Below are 17,044 nucleotides of genomic sequence, written 5' to 3' on the forward strand. Positions count from 1 at the left end.
CACAAATCCTATAACGAGGGCCCTCCACGAAGGCATCCTGGCTCCCGGAGGAGCACCCGCTAGCAGCCCAGAGGACTCCGTGGCACAGAACCTGAAAACAGGAGCCTGAAAGCCTCTTCTAGGATTCGGATTTATTTTCCCCCATTATTCCCCCCACACTCTTTTTTTTTTTTCTGGAGAGCTTAAACAAAACTTTCCATTGTAGCTGGAAAGGAGGAAAAGGTACTAATTTCAACCACATTTTTGGTACTCTATAAAAGCTAAATAAAAATAACAGTTAAAAAAACGAACAAGGTACCATCTAGAGGTGCGAGATTGCTGCAGGCCCAGGGGCACGCTGAAGACCGAGAAAGGCCCAGGCTCCGGCCTTATCTTAAAAAATAAATCTGGGTACAAAGAACGTGCTACCACTTCAGTGGGGACATCGGCTTGGACCCTCTCCCCTGCGCCAAGTAAAAACAGAGGGCGTTCCTGCCATCTGCGTGCTGCGACTGCCCTGCAGTGGAAAAAGGACATTTTTGCTGTGAATTTATCATTTGATGCAGATGTTTGGCCAGGGTTTCCTGATCTTGTCAGCAAAGTTGATGTTAAAAAATTAGGACAAGAATCATGGTTTATTTATGTTTTCTTATGAGGTGTAAATTTGCATAAATGAGAAATATTTTGACTAGGGTTCCTTAAAGGTCTTGTCGTTTGGGGTGCACAGCCTACTCCTTCTCCTTTTCATTGATAATGTGACTTTTTTTTTTTTTAACCTGGGAGTGTGTGTCCTGTCTGCCTGCCCCCGCCACCTCTGTTTCTCGCAGGACCTGCCTGTTTGTTACACTGATGACCGATTTCCCATCTCTTATTTTCTTCTTTTGAAATGACCATCCAGAAACGTAGACTTTGACCGTGGCGTGACGTTGCAGATGGCTAAACCCCTTTTGACCTCTAGACTTTTCAAAGTCTGCAAAGGATAAAAACAAGGAGGAATTTGCCAAGTTCATCAAGTCGAGGGCTTGGAGACCTCGTGGCTGGCTTTGAATGCCATCTGTCACATTTTTCTGATTGGAAATGGTTAAAAAATAGCTAGGAAGTTCTGGAAAATCAAAAGGGGTTGTGATAACAAGTTAAGCATTAGCTAGGAAGTTTTTCTTGAACTTGGGTAAGAGCGCATGGTCTGGGCCTCAGGAGTCATCTTACCCCTGTTTTCTGTTTTCCTTTTCGAGGTGGATGGATGCTGCCCGCCAAATCCATCTGAGCTGTTGAATATCCATCATGTTACAGGGAAGCCATTCCTTCTTCCAAAACAATTTTAATTTTTATGGAGTCTAAGTTAAAACAGAAGCATTTATTTTCTTATGGGTAAGGTTCCTGGAACACTCTATGAGGTGGATTTAGTCATTTTGACCAAGTAACACTTGACCAAACACTACTTTTAAGATAGAATTCTCTTTACAAAGTTTTTTAAAAAGAGAGAGATTTAAAAATACATTCATTTTGCTAGTGAACATCATACTCTGGTATTTGGTCTGTAAAACTCTGTTTTCCTGAGACTCAGTTTCTTGCAATGACCTCTCCATAAGCAGCCTTCATAGTCAACCTAGGGTAGCAGCCATGGGTGTTCTGATTGCAATAAAAATTACACATGTGTATTATTGTTGCTGTTGAAATTAATCAACGCTCTCCAATCTGGTGCATTTGTTTAAATTAATTGCAGATTCTCTGTGATTTACCAAAATTAATGAGTATGTAGATACCAGAAAAAAAATATGTCAGGATAGAGAACATCATGGAACATATTGTACCTTATTGTAAAATAAAAATAGCCTTGGACGGCCCGTGGAATGTGTTCTCGCAGCATAATCAGTTCTTTACTGTGGTTTCCTGCCAGCCGGGGAGCCCTGCGTCACAGAGAGTGGATGCCAAGGGTCTGGTTTGCACTTTGGTAAGACATGTTTTTCTTGCTGAGAGTTTTCAGGTTTGCAGTTTCCCCAAGTGCAAAGCACCCTGGTCACCTTCCCATGTGCTGTGTGGCTTTGTTCCAGAAGTCTCAGCAAAGGTTGGGGTTTCGGAGTTCAAACCACCAGTGGGCAGGGTGAGCCCACGTCTTTGGATGTGGTCTGCCAGACACCTCCAGTCTGCTGGTGAGCGCAGAGGTCTTGGGCAGCTCAGTAGAATGTCCATCTTCTGTACATGAACTTGGCCTCCCAGCCCCAGCCCTCAGCTACCCAAGTCATTACAATGATGTGCTGAAGCAACTCCCTGAAGAAATCTTGGCAAATGTTCCATCAAAGTGATGGGGGATTTCTACCTGCGACCTATGACACCACTTTTCAATGCACACAGGTGTTCAGGGTCCGTGTGTGATAAACTGCTTTCTTCTGTCCAAGCAAGATGACCTGTGGGAGGCCAGTGAGCACCTAGAGCTCCTGGCGCCTCCGGGCTTGGTCCCCTCTAGCTCACGCGTGTTCATGGGCCACTGTTTCGTGCAGGTGAGGCTTGAATGGTGCACTTTACTCAGTGGCTCCTGGTTATTTACTCAAGAAGAAAATGTCATTAGGGAACCAGAAATGTGACCGTTACACTCTTCCCAAGTCAAGTGGAAGTTGATGCCAAATGCATACTGTTCTCGCTGTCACTTTGCTGCTGGCTTCTGCCACATTGATAATGACCTAGGGTTGCCGTGAGCCAGGCTTTCACATGGAGGAAGCTGTGGAAACACCACACCCTGCCCCTCAGCACGTCCCTGTCTGCAGCAGTACTCTCTAAGGACAAACCAATAGACACGTGGGGGCAAGGAGTTTAAAAGGTAGGGCTTCACTCAACATGGGGACCACTGAAGATGCCACAAGTGGCTTTATTTCAAATTCTTTGGTTCTTCAAGCCCCACAAGATCTCTTGCTTCAAGCCCTTGCCCTATGGCTCTGCCAACTCCTTCCCAACACTGACCCTTGTTGAGACCTGTCCCACTGAGGCCCTTTCTGTTCATCTGCTTGGCCAATGCCCCCATCCCTACAGGTCCCTGGTGGCCTCATCAGCCACACCTTCCCACTTCCCATCACTATCGTCCACTCTGTGTGTCCCCCCACCCCTGTATTGCCCTTTTCAGACAAAGTATATATTTAACACTTGCTTAGAAGATCCAGGTTAAGAGAAGATGAATATTCAACTGGGCAATGGGTTCTTTGCCCACTGTCATCTCCGTTACGTATGGAAGAGTGCCTGGCCCACAGGGGATGCTCAATTAAAGTTGGACAGTTATTTATTTTAAAAAAACATAGCTAAGCCAGATGTGCCATGTACAGGAAGAAGCCAATGGTAGAATCCGATCAGCTCCTCTCTGCCTGCTGTGTACCCACTTCTGCCTCCTTCAGAATCCTACTCACTGAGGTTAGGGAGGTTGCTTCAAATGGTACATTTTAGGTCTGGGGATGTAGCTCAGGGGTAAGTCACTTGCTTGGCATGCATGAAGCCTGGGGTTCAATCCCCAGCTTAAAAAAAGAAAGAAAGAAAGAAAAGAAAAAGATTTCAAGGTTTATAATCTTTGATCTGCTATATCTGCCTTTTAAAAAAGCCAGATATTATATATTTTCATACTGTTCTTGCTGTCATTTTTCTGCTGCAACCATACAACTCTGCCATCTTAGTAGGAAAGTAGCCTTCAATAATTCGCAAACAAATGGATGTGGTTGTGTTGCAATGAAACGTCACAAAAAAAGAAATAATAAGGAGTCCAGCTTCATTTGAGCAGGGGGCTATCATCTGAGGCCCTGTATTAGACTGTTATTGCCCTAAAATGACCATTTCCTAAAAACAGACTGAGGTTCAGTTTCATGTCTGTCTTTGGCCACTGTGACTTGGACAGAGGTTTGCTAAGTGACTGTTGATCTTAGGTATTCATTTATTCATTTCATTTCAGATTAGATAAAGCCCTGCCCACTTAGCACAAGTACCCGGCACTTTTTCCCCCTCTTTTTTCTTCATTTTAAAAATAGCATCGCATCTTGGTGACCATCTTGTTTACATAAACTAAACCTGAGACGAAGTTTCTAGTGCCAAGCGGCGGCTCAGTGAGATCGTTGTGGTTAAACTGGTTTCTCACCCACCAGATTCTGGAAGAGGAGAAGAAGGGATTGCAGGAGAGGAGGTGTGTTTTGAGGAGGGATCAATATGTAATGGAAACCAGACTGCACCGCCTTCATCCTCCCCCGGCCCCACAGCAAGTAACCCTTGTGTGGGAGTCAGGACCCAAGGGTGGACTTCAGGCCCTTAACTGCAGGGGGGCCAGGAGAGACAGCACTTTCCAGCCCCAGCTCAGAAACCCAAGCCCAGCAGGACCCGAGGATGCAGACCTATGGCACGTGCCCTTCCTCATGTGTTACCCAACAAGTTTCCGCAAAGACACACCTTCTATTCCAGCCAAGCACTGCTTCTGTCTGACCTGGATGAGCCCTAGAAGAACTGGCCATAACCTCCCTGCCAGAGGGCAAGCTCAGAGAGTCCCTTTAGCTTCCACTGCTCCATCTACACAGACCTGAGTCCTGGCAGTAGAAAAAGATGACTATCCCTGGTTGCACCCACTCCCCGCATGCCCCATAGTTCAAAGCGGCCCAGGTAAGGAGAGGAAGGGAACCATCTCCTTCTGACCCCTGGAAAACTGTCCCAGCCCAGGCCCTGGGGGCAGTAGCATCAGTGGCTAATGAGACAGGGTGGTTCGCTCTGTTGCGACTTTTGAGGTATTTACTTTGTAGAACTAATGGCTGCCAGTAGGTACTCTGGACCAAGAACAATCTTTTTTTCCTCTTAATAAGAGGTAATCTGAGTAACTAGATTGTGGGTTGTGTTCAGACCAGAGGGCCAGCTCAGGGAGTCAGACACATCCTGAGGACCACAGGGGCACTGTTGGTCTCAGAGGCTCTTTACAGAGTCGGTGACTCATCCAGATCTGCAGGAAGAGGTCCAGCCAGGACCCCAGCAGGTTTCTATAGGCACCGTCATCACAGTGGCCCAAAACAAGGCCGGGAGAAGAGCTCAGCAGGAAGCGAGAGCCGCTGGGACTGGACTCTGACCCCAAGCTCCTCGGCCTGGTCTGCTTCCAGCGTCCACTCTGGGGATCTGCCTCCTGGTTCCCAACCTGCCTTCATTCCAATCATCCCAGGGTCTTAAAAACAGGATCCATGTTGGGGCCCCACTCGGGCAACTAAGAGTCTCTCCTGTGATTTCAACATGCAGTTGTCGGGGCCGGGAAGCCCTGCTCTGCAGATAACATCACGATGTTAAAAATACTCCTGGAAAGAAGTAAGGAAGGGCACCAGCTGCCCAACACCCTGTCTCTTCACCCAGGAACGTCCCCCATAGAGCTCTGTGAAACCAAGTCATTAGATCATCTTATAAATGACTCCATTTGTACACAGTGAGAAAGAAAGAAAAAGATGAAAGGTGTTTTACAACTGCCTGCGGCCATGGATGGCCACTTAGTTCTCCCCATAGTGTAGGCAGTTCTAGCAGTGCCTTGATGCTGAGATGACCACTAAACTGAGTGCACAGGTGACCGTGACGCAGTGACCAGGGCATCCACTTGGAAGAGAGAACAGGATTTGATTCTCTGCCCTTCCATCAGGATTTGACCTTGGGAAAGTGACTTAATTTAAGGCATGGTTTAATCTTCTATGAACTGAGAAGAATAACACTGAGGTCACAGACTCTGCTTTGTTACAGTTATATATTAGAAAACATGAAAAATTTAATAATTAAGCCAATTGGTAGACATAAAGCACTTCAGTCAGATTCATGACCCATAGTGAACCTTCAACAGATGGCGGCTGTCGCGATCAGGACCTTAGGCAGCTGTGTTTTTGGACAGGAGTCTTGTTTGTTGTATGGGATAATGACTCAAGAAGAAAAATCAAGCTTGCTCATCCAGTCTGGATTTTTCTGGAAGCTGTAAGCTCACTAGTGTTTTTTGGGCACATTGCCAAATGCAACAAGATCCAGAAGATTCGGTTACTGTAGACCCGCGACAAAGATGAACTTCTGCAGAAAGCAGGCCAAAAATTTCGGGAGCATCCTACCTTCTGGGATTTCCCGTTGGTTCTTGGCAGTTCATGTAAGGAATATGGGCATTGCTGTCTTCTCTAACATCCTCTTAAAAGCCAGGAAACCAGCTACAGAGGCATGGCTGGAACATTTTTTAAATCAGTGTTGTTAAGCACAGAGATAAAATGTGACTGCCTCCAATGCTTGATTTTAATTTAAAGATAAAAATATATTTAAAAACCTCCAATTTCAACAGACCATTTGGGAAGTAAATTATGTTTTATTGAAGTTGTCCTATGTTATCACAATACTTGCTAGCGGGTACGTGCGTGTATTTGTGCATGTGTGTGTGTGTGTGTGTGTACATAACAGACATGTATTATCTGTTTGTGAGAATAGTAATACCAGTCCCATCTCAGATCGAACATCTGAGTTTTGCTCTTCACAACAGAATCAACGTGTGTTTGAGGACCTCGTTACTTAGCCCTTCTGACAGGAAACTTTTAATATTGGAAGTTATGCTCAGCTACAATTTTAAGAGGAAGGCAAAGCCAGATAATGCACTAGGAAGTGATGGATGGAAGGATGAGGGATGGACAGACAGATGAAGTAGAACACTGGAGTCAAAGACGTCTCTGTCATTCTGCATGCCTGTGTTCTTCAGGGCCACCTGTAGAGGTAGCCAGAGGAAGAAAGATTGGGGTTACTGCTGACACCTTCATTTCATGCAGAGTCAGAAAGTACCTGTTCCCTGTAAACACGTGCATGGTACAGAGTGTGCCACTCAGAAGAGGAGCTTTCAGCCGACTCCACTCTCTGAGTCTGAGGAGGAAACCCAACACCCTGCAAACATCAGAAAGTGCCTGGCTGACGCAGGCTGTCTCTTAACTCACATTCTGACCCCGTGAAAGGTCAAGCGTCATGCTTCCAGACCCAGGCTCTGTTGGCCCTGCAGAGTGAATTCCTATCATACGAGTGGAAGTTCTCACCCTCCACTCTCTGCTGGTGACCGCAGGCATCAGCAGGACAGCGAGCAGCACCCACACGCCTCCCCTTATCTCTCATCTCCACACTCCCATGCTCGGCACCCGGCTGCACCTGGCATTGGCTGGCCGTCGACAGGCAGCGCTCCATCATCGGGTCAGGAGCAGAAGGGCTGTCCAAGCAGCGCCAAACATTATTTAAGTTTCTATAATCAAGATAGGAGACAGACCCTCCCACTTGATTGCCGGGAATACACACATCCAATTACAGTAAGTTATTATTAAGTAACTTATCACCACAATGAAAGGCACTTCAGAAAAATTGGCATGATAAAACTCAATTTCCTAGGGACAAGCTGATGAAATTCTATGTATTCTAGTAATCTAAACTATTCGACCCCTCAAGGAATTTGAAAAGAAAGATTCAGAAAACCATGCATGGGACCTGCACAGCTGTCCCTGGGAGCAGCAGCAGCTCTTGCAAGGGATGCGAATCCTTGAAGGTGTCTCAAGGCAGCTCGGGGTCTCTGCACGTGAACCAGACAGTTGAAAACCCAGCAGGTGCTGATGGGGCTTGAGTGCACACCTTCTTGGTCCCATAATTCAAACAGAGGAAGAAAGGAGCCCCCGGGAACTTGCATAAGGTCATTTCTGGATGTGAGTTTGGGTCAAATACAGTGAGCAACCTGCCTTGCTGGCTGAGCACACTTTTGGCAAGAAGGACTAGAGTGTGACCACCTTCACCGTGGAGCCCCACTGCAGGGCACCCAGAGTCCCCCTGCCCCCTGTCCCAGCTGCACAGGAAGCCTGGGAGGTGAACTCATTTCCTTTAGTTTCACTAGTGCAAAAACCATCACAAGAAGCCAAGGGTCTCGCTGCAGGTCTGAAGTTGCAGATCCAGAACTTGAACCCAAGGCTCTCTGAGTCCAAATCTGCGTTCCTCCTTCCCTGGCCCACCAAACTCCTCTCCTTGCTGGAAAGAAAGGGTAGATGAGTCAGTGGCCTGAAGCAAGTATTATGTTTCAGGTCCAGTTTCTCTCTTGCTCTCCATACCGTAAAATAAGAGTGGACTCGTAAGATGAGATATACTGTAAAGCAATTTGAAAAACAAAACGATGTTTGCCCAGGAGATTGCAAGGAGTCTACATTGATAATCCAAGCACCCTTGTTGGAGTGCATGTCCGACAGGGTGACTAATAAACCACAGCACTGCACTCCGAATCACTGGTGCCTACTAAGTGCACAGAGATTTCGGAAGGGAAGTGAGGTGAGGCAAGTGTTCAGTGATTACCATAAGTTCCCCAAGAAAGTACGTGGAGGAAGAGCAAGTCATCACTCAGTTCCCGCTGGGCTGAACCCGACGGCAAACCAAAGCCAGTGGAACGGAATGGGTGACAGAGACAGAAAGTATTCTCCAGCACGTGATCCAGAATAAGTACATGAGGGTAAAATAGCCCAGGAATGTTTCTTAATGAGTGGGTAAAGGATTCCAGTCCCTCCATGTCCAGTCTGTGAGGGCATGTCCCAAAGCCAAGGACCCAAGTGTTGGGTGACTTTGTTCTGTGTGGATCCTCCAGAGGCTGCCAAGGGCTCTGGATGTCATGAGCATGATGGGGGACAAGAGGTCCAGGGGCAGCGTCCCCTTCTGTTCCACCTGGTCATCTGTTACACTGTTGAGGCTCCTCCAGGCAAAGCCCCATTGATGAGCACCCAGCCTGCCAAGGAAGATGGGGTCCCAGCTGAGACCAGGAGTCGTGACACCCCCTTTCTACTCTCACACTTCTCCAGTGTGAAGTGCTGTTGAATTTACAGCAACTCGGCTGAGGTCTTTCCATTGACATCATCCAGCCAATTTGCATTGCTCACTTTTTCCACAATAACTAGAATATTTGGCAAAAGGGTACCATTTTGCAATGGGAAGGCTTCCAAAGTGAGAACCTAGTTGTTTGCTCAGTTCCCTTGCTAATAGGAAGCACCTAAGATGTATCCTGAGACTTCTCTGAGCTCTCCTGCATTTATGCCTGGTAGAAGTAAGGATAATGACACCGAATCAGCATTCTAGTGACATTCCTGTGTGGCCATCAGAGGTGGAGACTACAGGGATTCATGGGGAAGCATTAAGGGTGTTACAAACCCCGAAGTGGCTGCCTAGTGATATCACTAAATGACCAAAAGGGGGGAAACAACAAGTGTGCCATTGGGCTCTGCCAGAGGCCATATTCTGAGCCAGGGACAGTGGGAATTGAAATGTCATGGCAGGAACTGTCAGAGAGGTGAGGGTTCCTTGACAGGCTGATGAATCTAGGTGATGAAGGACAGTACCTTCATCCAGCAGCTAGAATCAAGCACAAGTCCCTTCCAGTAATACCGCTACTCTAAAAGGACAGATTCCCAGTACAACATGTGGTTGATCACCAACCAAGGACCCGTCGCTAAAATACAAAGGGAAGCTGTCGACTCATTCACTATTTTCACCCCCCAATTGAGCTTTGAAATCATTCAAGGTGATTGTCATAAATGTCTATCATATTCTATCTTAAATATTGCAAAAGGGGCTTTTATAGTATTGGGTTCAGACTCAACCTACCGCGTCACATGTGCTTGGCCATCGGGTGCAGAGAGGATGCGTGCTCACAGACACCTCATTTCTGGCCTGGCAGGTTACCCAGGAGCTGATGCAGAATCGCACAATGAGACAGAGACAGGAGAAGTGGGTTAACACCAGCCAGCCGGCTACACACTGCCAGGCGGATGACAGGTTGGGACTTAAAGGAAGGTGGAGGCGCTCTGATTACAGGGGCTGGACAGGCTACCTCCACGCGGGCCTAGTCTTCTCATCACCAGCTCACGTGTCGACAGTGAGAAGCCGTCATCACCGTAGGCCTTTCCTGGATGGGAATCGCCACTCACCAGTTCCCTTAGTAAAGCATGTGTGAAGTGAACCAGGAACAAATTGTGTGTATTTAACACGAGGTGTCGGCTTGCACTAACAACAGCTAGCACAATAAAGTCCAGTTGGAATCAGGTCCGAGGAAACCTGATCGTCACTGACACGGAGTCCGGGACCAAAGCCACATAGCCAGGAGGGACCGAGAACCACCAACCAATTCCCGAAGAGGCTTGACCCAAGTGGGGACAGAAGAAATAGAGAAGATTGGTGGAGACCCGAGGAAGGACAAGGAAATGGGACTGTGATCTAAAGCCCCGTGTTAAAGGTCCTCAGACCTTCACTCCTAAGCCGTTTCTCCCCAGCCTGTCACTCACAAACTTCTGCCCAATCAGTAAGCCTTAGAGTTACCGTAAGTTCACCCTCTTATGAAAATTACCTTGTGCACTGCTAATCAGCCCATGTAATGAGTTGATCAAGCAAAGAGAGATGTGATATTTTAGGACAGCTATGCTCTGGGGTACTTACCAATGTCCTCTACTGATCAGATAACGGAGGCCACGCCAGCCTAGGAGAAAGGAGACCAGACTCTGTGAACTGTCTTTGATCACCAGGCTGATGTCCTCCCCACCTACCTTCCTATGCTCACCCCTCACCATGTTTCCTTTAAAAGAAGAGCCCAGACCCCCAAACTCTCTCACTCTCAAGCGGGCTGCAAATCTCACCCAAAGGATATTCCTTGCTTTCCCAAATAAATTTCCTTGCCTCTAACTGACACATCCTTAATTTCACCTCTGCAATGTTTGTCAAGAACCCCTTTCCCCTGAGTAGAGGTTTCCCTCTCTGGGAAATCCTTAGACCTCCCCTGGAGACAGGAGGCTGACCTTTGTACAGAGAGTCTGCATTTTGTGGGTCTAACTTTTATTATTATTATTGTTATTATTTTTAAAAATGTATTCATTTTGCTTAGGTATATATGTCAGCTAAATGCATTTTGACTCATTGTACACAATTACAGCACAACTTTTCATTTCTCTGGTTGTACACAATGTAGCGTCACACCCTATGTGCAGTCTTACATGCACCTAGGGTAATGATGTCCACCTCATTCCAACATCTTTACTGCCCCCATGCACCTTCCCCACCCTCCCTCCCCTTTGCCCAAAGTTTCTCCATTTTTCCCATACCTCCCCACTCTCCATTTTGGATCAGCATCCATTTATCAGAGAGAACATTTGATCTTTGGTTTTGGCATTGGCTAACTTCACTTAGCTTGATATTCTCCAACTTCATCCATTTACCTGCAAATGCCATGATTTTATTCTTTTAATGCTGAGTAATATCCATTGTGTATATACCACAGTTTCTTTATCCATCCATCTATTGAAGGACATCTAAGTTGCTATGAATATTGATGTGGCTGCGTTACTATACTATACTTATTTTAAGTCCTTTGGGTATAGACCGAGGAGTGGGATGGCTGGGTCAAATGGTGGTTCTATTCCAAGTTTTCTAAGTAACCTCCATACTGCTTTCCAGATTGGTTACACCAATTTGTAGTCCCACCAGCAATGTATGAGTGTGCCTTTCCCCCCACACATCCTTGCCAACACTTATTGTTATCTGTATTCTTGATAACTGCCTTTCTGACTGGCGTGAGATGAAATCTTAGAGTAGTTTTGATTTGCATTTCACCAATACTTAGACTTCCTTAACAAGACTCCTAAAGCACAAGAAATAAAATCAAGAATTAATAAATGGGATGGTCTCAAACTAAAAGGCTTCTTCTCAGCAAAAGAAACAACCAATGAGGCGAAGAGAGAGCCTACATTTGGGGAGCAAAATTTTGCCACCCATGTATCAAATAGATAGAGCATCAATCTCCAGGATATATAAAGAACTCAAAAAACAAACACCCCAATCAATAAATGAGCCAAGAAAATGAACAGATACTTCTCAGAAGATGATATATAATCAATCAACAAATATATGAAAAAATGTTCAACATCTCTAGAATTAGAGAAATACAAATCAAAACTACTCTAAGATTTCATCTCATGCCAGGCAGAATGGCAGCTATCAAGAATACAGACAACAATACGTGTTGTAGGTCTAACTTTTTCAACACGCATTTTCCCATTGACAATGTTGGGTTTTACAGATGCCCAAGAGAATGTCCATTTAGTGCTACCAAAGATATCAGGCCATATTAACACTTTTGTTTTCAAATTATTTTTTATCATTTAACAATTGACTACAGAGGAGCTGAGGAGGCCTGGAGGGATAGGATGACCAGCCACAGCCATCCACCCGGGCTGGGGAATTTCCTAGCACTTTCAGTGAAGGAATAACTTGAGGTAACATCTCTACTAAGTAATTTTTGCATTTTTCATAATTTTTGAGCTATCTGGTTAAAGGATGCACAAGCCCTAAAACAGCCTCCCTATTTTCCCCGAGCACGAATTCTCTGGGTTGAGGTTGGTGGCAGGAAAAAGAGGAAGCCTCAGGTGGAGGTTGGAGGCTGTGCTCAGTCTGACTGTCTCTCCCAAGGGACCTAGGAACAATGAGAGACAAGGGATTCTGCAACCAAATTCATTCTTCTCGTGATTCTTGCTGTCTGGGCTCTGCGAAGCAAAGTGAGATCTCCATGCTAGGCCTTCCCATAGGTCAGGTCACTTGGCGTTTAAATCTTGACTTAATTATCTTATCTTCTCCAGTCCCTTTTCCTGGAATGTCTACAGTCCTTCTTTAATTCCACCTATAGAAACTTTGTAGGTTACAGTCAATTGTTCCTGCCCCTGGAAGCCTACCAACAGCTCTGGGGGGAATTGCCCTTCCGGTGGGCTTCTAGAATACTCCAGTGGACTAGCACTGACATACCAGAGCATGATTAGCTATGTGTCTATCTTTCTGCTCAACAGTAATTCGCATAGTGTGGGGACTATGGGGCCTTCTTAATTCAGCAAGGAGAAGGCACCAAATTTAGTTACTAATCAAACTAAATTAACACAATATCAGTAACAAAGGGTTAGTGATAAGAAAACCCTGCCAAGATCCCCTGGCCCTTTGAGTAACTTATCTCGAGCAGAGTAAATCACATGCATCTTAAATTCCCAATTTTCCTCCTGAGATTCCTGATTTTATTTGGGCTGGGAGACTGGAGCACCAACGGAAGGGAAGCGCCCAGCATTCCCACGGTGAGCTCTGGTTGCTGATTTGCCTGCATTCCCGAGAGGGCCTTTTACTACATCCGGGGGCCATTCCTGTGCCTCTGGGCATGACTTCCAGTGGCCTGCTGCCCCTGCCCTGGGGTATGGGAGCCACTTCCATGGCAGGTGCAGAAAGATGCCAGCTCCTAGGGCCCCCTTCTTCCCTGAGCCAGAGACTGACTTGGCAGGAGGGTGAAAGCCCAGCCCCCTCACCTAGGATGCTGATTTCACTCGGAACTTCCCCTGGGATCGGGCAGACATGGACTTGGCCTTGGTTACCATTGGCCCTGGCTTTCTTCATCCCGTGACTTGCTCCTCTGTACCCCTTTGGGTTACCCCAGGAGGACTTCCTTAACAAATCGCACATGTATCTTGTCCCAAGTTTTGTTTCTAGAGAACCTACCTAGGACAAGAGTGCAGTTTCATGGCTGCCTAAGGCCAGCTTCTTGCCACGAAGGACAAGACAAGCAGGTCCTCGCCTCTGGCCTATAGTCTTGCAGGGGTTAAAATGGTCACAGTTGACTTTGCACAGCTGGCTGTATCTCCAGGTGCCATTTGCCCACCTCTGGGTAGGGACAATGGGAGCACACCAGAGGCAACCATGTTGGCCATGTTGGGCTTTACCTGTGGGTCTCTGAGCCCATGTAGTTCTGGGAGGTTCTGAGTCCTAACAACTGTCATAGCTCTCCAGAAATAGCTTTCTATCTAACCCGACTTAAGCAGAATCTATTCAAAGGTAAAAATGTATTTTTTTTTCTCTCATCACACTTCAAGGTTTTTTTATGTCTCAACTCAAGCCAAGATGGGAATTGGAAGTACTACAGCATTTTTTTTCCCTTTTGGAAATTATTCTTGGGAAATGGGGCTCTTGAAGATGCTGGTGCTTATAAACTTTTCTACCCAGTACTCAGCTGTCTTCTCAGAGATTCATATAGAAGTGCAGGTTTTAGATGTATGATGTGTGCAGAGTTGAGACGTACAAGTCTTGCTTTCCATTAACTGGAGGAAGGAAGAAAGAGGGGTGGGAAGAAAGAGAAAAGGTAAAGAAAAGGAGGGAGGGAGAAAAAGAGAGAGGAACCGGGGAGAGAAGGTGGAAAACAAGATGATTTGGTGATTATGTTTGGTTTTATTTTAGGCTGAAAGATCAGTAACATATTCCATCTTCAATTGCAAAATGATTAGCTGTTTCATGTGATCTTATTCAGTAAATCCCAGGCCCTAGCCCTTATAACCATGTTAAGAAACAGATTTTACTCCCTGGATGGGACAGATATCGGGGGACAAGATATCATTGTCAGGACTGAAAGTTTTCTTATTTACCTCAGCCTCAAAAATTCCCAGAAACCGACAGATCATTCCATTATTAAAACACAGAAAACAAAGTCTGTCCCCTGAAACAGATGTCTCAGAGAGGGTCATTATGGAATTTTCATACTCACTATCAAGCCCTCCAGTTATGCCTTTCTAATGTTTCACCTTCTTTGGTGAATGTGGTCACATGGGCAACCCTGAGACCTAATGGTTGGTATGTCACCAAATGAAAACAGGTAAGCGCCACCAAAGTGAACAATATTGTCCTAACATTTAATTTTTTTATGATATTCGTGCTACTTAGGCATCATATTCTTCTTGTATCATCTTCAAGGCTGTGTCATGAATGAATATCAGGTCTTCTGTGCATGATCCTGCAGAACACAAACTCGCTAGAGTGCTAAGCTATGATCATATTACTTGATGCTGAAAGGAATGTACACATGCATATGTATGCCCACAATAGTCTAATTTGAGAAAAATGTAGAATAATATAAAGTGCATGGACTAAAAGTCAGAAGAGCTGTTTTGAGCCTGAAGTCATAGCTCTGTAGCTCTGTGACTTTGGTCAAATCACTTACCCTCTATGTCTGTAATTTCCTTGCCCTTAAAAGATGACAAATCATGCTTATATTTTGGTCTGAGGTCAAAGTAATAATGTCTTTAAAAGTCTTATATGGTGAGAGAGGATATTCAATGTTAATTTGCTAATTGAAGCTGAGTCTGGATATAGTCATCAAATAAAAGAAGGTAAGAATTAAAGTTTGATTATAGTAAATCAAATCCTCCATTTACAATCTTTCATCATTCCACTTGGCAAATGTGTGTGTGTGTGCGCGCGCGCGTGTGTGTGTGTGCTTTCTTTCTTTTGAGGGTCTGTGACATGCCAGGTATCCCTGGAAGCTTTAACTGTGATGAGGATGAGGTTGGTAACCAGGACAGCTATGGTCAAGCTCCAAAATGGAACACAGACAGTCAATGACAGCGTTTGAGGGGCTGGTAAGTGCCACACAAAATAGAAAGGCGTGCTGAGATGCAGGATCGGTTTGGGGCCCCCTCAGATGTGGACCTCCTGGACAGGTGCCATGTGGGTGAAGACCTGATGGGTGATAAGGAGTTGGGCCGTGAATGACGAGCAGAGAGAGGACATGTGGGCAGAGTTGTCTGGACAGGGGACATGTGAGTGTGTCACTGTCTCCTCTGTGACAGACACCTTGCTCCTCCTGACATAACCTTTGCACCAGCCACCTGTTAGGATTTACTGGGATCATCGAACATTCTGCTGCAGGAAGTCCAGGAAAGCCTGCGCTCCGTGGACTGCCCGACCTGGTGGCTGCATGAAGACCCCTGGTGTGCGAAGGATCTGTAGCTGGGCCATCGAAAGACACTCACTGCCTGGTTTACAGGGGACCCCAGAAGATCCCTCCTTAGGCATCTGCACCAAGGATGTCACCACTTCTCACAAAAAGGCTGGACCCTAGGTAAGTCCTGCATGAATCCCCAGCCCCATCCCCACGATCCAGAAGAACCCAGTTTTTCCTATCTATCTGTCCAACTATTTTATGTGGGTTTTTCCCCCCCAATTAGGGAATAAAAAGGCAATAGAAAAATCAGAAAACGATGTTGCCCTCGGTGACATTGGGCTTAGGCTTCCTGGCCCAGGTTTGGCTCCTGCGGGTGTGCCCTGCTTGCCCAGGGAGGTGGGGAGTTCTGTGAATATGCATTTGAGGAGAGGAGACGGGAAAGACGGCAGAACAGAACTGGAGGTAAGGGAGAGCTTGCTAGGAAAGGTAATCTGGTTATTTATTTGTAGTTTACTTAGGTCAAGGGACCTTAAAAATGGCTTTGATAAGAGTGGCCAAGGTTTCTTCAGAGATTAACTGGCATTCTTTAAAAAGGGCATCTGCCCTGTTTTGCACAGGTGTCTGGAGAGCCAGGGACTGGGTGCCCTCGGAATCCTGTGCTGAGCTGTAGGTTTCCTTAAGACCTGCAGACACCGCTGACATCATGGACTCCATTCTCAGATTCCTTCTCTCTCTCTCTCTCTCTCTCTTCCCTTCCTCCCTCCTTCTCTGTCCCTCCCTCCTCCACTGCCCAATCTCTCCCAATCTCTTTCTCTCTTCAGTTCCTTCAGGTAATTCCTCCTCAAACTTGTACCAACTTGTTTTTGACTGACAGTGAGCAGTGAGGGAGTCCTCTTCCTTTGGAGAAACCCTCAGCACCCACCTTCCCCAGGGCAACCTGCGTCCACTGAGCCTTCCCTTGGCTGCCACAATTCCACGTCTGTCCAGGAGCCTGCGCCTTCCATCTCTGCAGGTAAGAGGCAACGCTTGTGCCCACGCTGGGGCGTGCAGCGTTTTAGAGGTATTTTTGAAAAACTTTCCTTCTAAAGGCAATGAGAAAGTTGAGATTCTTTTGAAACTTAACTTAAATCATTCAAGACGTCCAAGCTTATCTGGGGGAAGTTAACAAGTGTTGTTTGCTTGTGGAAAACGGGTTTTTCCCTTAATGATGGGGCAAAGAAAAAAGAGCACTTTATTCTTGCCTGTGAAACAGTATCCAGATGTTGTCTTGCTTGCCGCGGGTGTAAGGGGTCTAGATCACGGGAGAGGAGTGACTTTGACTTCTCTCTG

At 46.1% G+C, this 17,044-nt stretch overlaps 1 protein-coding gene and 1 long non-coding RNA gene across 8 annotated transcripts in view; one reads left to right on the plus strand and one right to left on the minus strand.

Moving 5' to 3' along the window:
- Window positions 1–17,044, minus strand: part of LOC124089118 (uncharacterized) — a 29,822-nt gene that overhangs the window by 11,201 nt on the left and 1,577 nt on the right. For 4 of the 7 annotated variants that reach the window (XR_006850619.2, XR_006850618.2, XR_006850617.2 and 1 more), the window contains exon 2: window positions 9,592–10,459. This is a non-coding gene — a long non-coding RNA (uncharacterized LOC124089118). Of the gene's footprint in view, window positions 1–9,591; window positions 10,460–11,078; window positions 11,245–17,044 lie in introns of those variants that run through there. The other 3 variants (XR_006850621.2, XR_009226208.1, XR_009226209.1) reach the window with 3 other exon arrangements.
- The window catches only part of Kcnj15 (potassium inwardly rectifying channel subfamily J member 15), a 45,559-nt gene continuing 45,039 nt past the window's right edge, over window positions 16,525–17,044 (plus strand). Inside the window, exon 1 of the mRNA XM_046439072.2 lies at window positions 16,525–16,727. The gene's annotated coding sequence lies outside the window, so the exon portion shown is untranslated. The remainder of the gene's footprint in view (window positions 16,728–17,044) is intronic.

Source organism: Marmota monax, unplaced genomic scaffold (genome assembly GCF_021218885.2).
Source record: "Marmota monax isolate L192 unplaced genomic scaffold, Marmota_monax_Labrador192_F-V1.1 WCK01_AAM20220418_F8-fsc00125, whole genome shotgun sequence".
Classification (NCBI taxonomy): domain Eukaryota; kingdom Metazoa; phylum Chordata; class Mammalia; order Rodentia; family Sciuridae; genus Marmota; species Marmota monax.